The 4,811-nt window shown below is 51.8% G+C and overlaps 1 long non-coding RNA gene across 1 annotated transcript in view; it reads right to left on the bottom strand.

Annotated features, from left to right (window-relative positions):
- LOC115539301 (uncharacterized) overlaps nucleotides 1-2,573 on the bottom strand; it is a 2,733-nt gene extending 160 nt beyond the window's left edge. The window contains exons 1-2 of the long non-coding RNA XR_003975818.1: nucleotides 1,390-2,573; nucleotides 1-1,051 (exon numbers count right to left, since the gene is read on the bottom strand). The exon at nucleotides 1-1,051 is cut by the window's left edge and continues 160 nt beyond it. This is a non-coding gene — a long non-coding RNA (uncharacterized LOC115539301). The remainder of the gene's footprint in view (nucleotides 1,052-1,389) is intronic.
- Between the last annotated feature and the right edge of the window lie 2,238 nt (nucleotides 2,574-4,811).

The following is a 4,811-nucleotide window of genomic DNA, read 5'->3' as shown; positions in this document are numbered from 1 at the left end:
CCATGACTTCTACTGAGATTGCAGTGTGCTCCTTTTTATTCCTATATTTTGTATAAATGCGCATGATTTACTATTAATGAGAGGATGTGTATGGATGGGTCTGGATGCGTGGATGTGTGTGTGTGTGTGTGTGTGTGTGTGTGTGTGTGTGTGTGTGTGTGTGTGTGTGTGTGTGTGTGTGTGTGTGTGTGTGTGTGTGTGTGTGTTTGTGTCTCTCTCTCTTGTTTTGCCCTCTACCCCCAGCACCTTGCCAGGGTTGACAGATAGTATAAACTCCTCTCCATCAAACCACGCAGACGAAAAGTTACAGTTCACTCTTTATGGTGAGGTGAAGTAGGGTAAAACTGAGGAATGGAAGTACAGCATTTCAGTATGAGAATAACAGAATGCTGTAAAATTAGCTTAGCTACTAAGTTAGCTTGCTAATGTAAGAATATCCATCCATCTAATTTGTTTACAAAGTTTCCTTAATCTCATTATACATCAAACCCCCTTAACATATCAATACAGATAACGTACCAACGATGCTTTCAAAGGCTAACTTGAAACCAGAGGAGACGCAATTATGAAGACGAGTGCGAGTACCATGCTTTCCGATCAAGTGAATGTAGTGTAATGGAGTGAAAGGCATGCATAGCAGAACGTATTTCAGAAAGATACCAAAGTCCGCCAGTAGATGGCATCACAGGACCATCAATAAACATAAAAGACTGAATTACACAGGAGAAAACATACATGTAACAGAACACATATATTTAGAAATATATACATATATATATATTTCTATGCGTGTGTGTGCGGGCGGGGTCCTCAGACCCCCCCTTTTATTTACTCTGATGTACTTTTCATCCTTTCCAATAGAAGTGTGTTTCTATTGGCCCGTTGGCTGTGTCACCGTCAGCAGTTACCAGGGACCGTCCTGCCGTCGCCTCTACCCACCACGGGACCACCACCCTCTCAGGCTACCCACCACGGGACCACCACCCTCTCAGGCTACCCACCACGGGACCACCACCCTCTCCTCTACCCACCACGGGACCACCACCCTCTCCTCTACCCACCACGGGACCACCACCCTCTCAGGCTACCCACCACGGGACCACCACCCTCTCAGGCTACCCACCACGGGACCACCACCCTCTCAGGCTACCCACCACGGGACCACCACCCTCTCCACTACCCACCACGGGACCACCACCCTCTCAGGCTACCCACCACGGGACCACCACCCTCTCCTCTACCCACCACGGGACCACCACCCTCTCAGGCTACCCACCACGGGACCACCACCCTCTCAGGCTACCCACCACGGGACCACCACCCTCTCAGGCTACCCACCACGGGACCACCACCCTCTCCGGCTACCCACCACGGGACCACCACCGTCACCGTCAGCAGGTCAGAGCCCCCTCACAGCTTCACCCTTTTGAAATAGATCTATCTTTATTGAAGTGTCTTCACCCTGGAGGCCTACCTACACCAATCGCACCAACACCACACAGCCACACTACCACGCACACAACAGACGCACGCTACCTCCCACACCTACATCCCGTTATAGACCCCCCAGCCTTCAGTATAGACCCCCACACACCCACCACCACCACAATAGACCCACACACACATATCAAACCACAGAACACACCAGACCCACACCAACACACCCACACACACAACCACTCAGACCACAAAGACCACCTCCACCCTCCACCCGTCCTCTCCTCCCACCACCACCAACACACACCCGGTACATTGCACCAGATGGTCCAACCCGTGGAAATGACAAAGTATATTTTAAAATACTCCAGGCCCTGCACCACAGGGACACAGCGGACAGAGCGGTGTCCTCCCGGGAACTCCCCAGGGGGATGTCACGACAGGTCCACAAATGATCCCACTTCATCAAACCCATCACCCACAGACACCACATCACAAAGAAATAATGACAACTCCAACACCGGGATGAACAATGACATGTTGATCCTAAAAGAACACTACACACACACAATAGACCAACTCACACAAACACCCCGGCCCACCAACACACTCTCACTTAAGACCGCTACCAACCGGGCGCACAAGAGGTTGGGCCACAGACTATTACCCACCACCTTACATCAACTAGAACACACACTACTCCATACACCGTCCGCCCCTCACTCACCACTCATCACCAACCCACACCCCCTCAACCTACTCCCCCCCTCCCCCATACCGACCAGTCCCCATACCACCCCACCTCGAGCCTGGACCTTCCCCTCACCGACACCTCCACAGCCCACACTCAGCCACACAGACCCCCCCCCCCTCCCCCCTCCCTCTGCCTCCCCAACCAGCACCCACACACACCCTAGATCACTCTATTCAGGCCCACGCCCCACACTGACGGAGCTCACAACTATACACACAACCAGAAACACAACAGACCCCCCCTCACACAACCGGCCCTCCCCCTCCCCCCTCCCTCAAGGATAAGGGGGAGGGGTAGGGCCCCCACCTTCCCTACCTGCAGCAGGAGCCAGGACCCCCACAGAGTCGCACCACACACCCTCCACACCACCTCAGATCAATTACCCCCCCCCCCCCAACTCAACCAACCCCCCCCCACCCATCCCCACCCTCTCCCCCGCTCCACCCAGTCAGAAATCCTCCCACCAGATGAACCTCCACCTCAGAGGACCGAGCAACAACCAACACACCACCATACACCACCCTCTCTCCAGAGTTCCCCCTCACTCCATCCAGACACTTGACTCCAACCTCTCCCACTCCCAACCCCCGCAAGGAGACAATCATCCACCCAGACGCACAGGCCATTCATACCCAGAACTCCCCACCAGATTCCACCACACCCCACAAACCAACACCCAGCAGACCCCTCCTTAGATCACACACACGCACCAACCTCATTGTGGACCTTGTTGACTCCATCTCACTAAAATCCATTCTCAACCGGTACTTCCCTCAGCCCCCATCTTAGACCCCCCCGGCCGGCAGAACGGTCCCCGTGGAGGCCCAGGTCCTCAACACGGTCCCACACTCACTGAGGAGCCCGCTGTCCTCACAGCGTTCATCCACCGCCAGCCCAGAGACAGCCCCACCGGCACCTCCACACACACATTAACACACATCAGCTCAGCCACATTATATTAATTAATATATACACCTTCACACACACACATTAACACACATCAGCTCAGCCACAATATATGAATTAATATATACACCTCCACACACACATTAACACACATCAGCTCAGCCACAATATATTTAAGCAATAGATCCCGCCAGGCTGTGGTATGTGCTCATTATACCACTGTTAAGGGGCGTTGTCCGGCCCCGACGCGCAGCGGAGGGCCGGCGACCCCCTTCACAGTGGTATAATGAGCACATACCACTGACTGAAGTGATCTATTGCTTTTATACAACGGTTACTGTTATGGCGAAACGAAAGTCATAGACACACTACATTTAAAAAGAAACCAAGAAAGTCAAATTAGCCGTTTTATTAAAGAATACAAAAAAGTAGTCCCTCCTGGCTGCCGCTATGCATCGACGGTCGCTATGCAACACACTTTAGCGTCCCTCCGAGAGAAGGCTCCGATAGAGCGGTTCGCCGGCAATTTATCCTATGGAGCAGTTCACTCGCTGTGTGCCTAAACTTTCGTTAGTCTCTCCATCGCCTTGCTCACTCCCGGAGTAACAACATTTACAACCTCTCCATCATCCAACATATGTTGTACTTTGTAACTGTTTCTACTTCCAGGCGCGGAGTGATATGCAAACTTTCACAAAATGATCGGGCGTCATAGCAGTTATGTATACGCTCATTATACAACAGTTGGGAACCAATCAGATCGCTTGATTTAGGTCCCCCGTTGTGTAATAATTAATATATACACCTCCACACACACATTAACACACATCAGCTCAGCCACAATATATTAATTAATGTATACACCTCCACACACACATTAACACACATCAGCTCAGCCACAATATATTAATTAATGTATACACCTCCACACACACATTAACACACATCAGCTCAGCCACAATATATTAATTAATATATACACCTCCACACACACATTAACACACATCAGCTCAGCCACAATATATTAATTAATATATAAACCTCCACACACACATTAACACACATCAGCTCAGCCACTTAGTTACCCTGGTCTCCCCCTCAATAGAATTAGATCTCGGTCCCTCCCCCACTCACTCTGTTCCTCCCCCTCCTGTAGATCCCACCAAGCAGCGGCCCCCACCACAGACCCGGACTGGTACAGGTACAGCGGAGAGACTCAACCAGGTGGCTGAACAGAACACCGTGATGATGGGTCAAAGCAAAGGGAAGCGTCCCACAAAGCGATCCCAATCTGAAGCCCCCTCTAATAACACCAAGTCTCCTCCGCTGTCCGTCCAGTCCACGAGCACACCCCTCACAGCGCACTGTGCAGCTTAGACTCCACCGCGTCCTTAATTCGGCCTCGTTAAGTCACCTCACCATCACTCCCAAGCGCCGACGGCCGAGTGGAACCACCGACCCGAAGCCTCGACCGAACAAGACGATGTTCAAAAGGACCAGACACGATCCCACGGGGCATAAAGTTAGGGATTGGACTATTTGATCCATCCAGCCCGTAGTGATCATCGGTGACTCAACCCTGAGTCGGTTCCTTCCCCACACTCACACAGACGTCCACATGGAGAGTTATCCCGGTGCCAAATAGCAACACGTCACACAGGTCTGAGATAAACATCCAAGATCCACACCAAGATTCTGGTGCTCTCTCTGGGCC

This window comes from Gadus morhua, unplaced genomic scaffold, assembly GCF_902167405.1.
Source record: "Gadus morhua unplaced genomic scaffold, gadMor3.0, whole genome shotgun sequence".
NCBI classification, from domain to species: Eukaryota; Metazoa; Chordata; class Actinopteri; order Gadiformes; family Gadidae; genus Gadus; species Gadus morhua.
The sequence above is the reverse complement of the archived record's forward strand: the minus strand, read 5'-3'. Positions and strand labels throughout refer to the sequence as shown.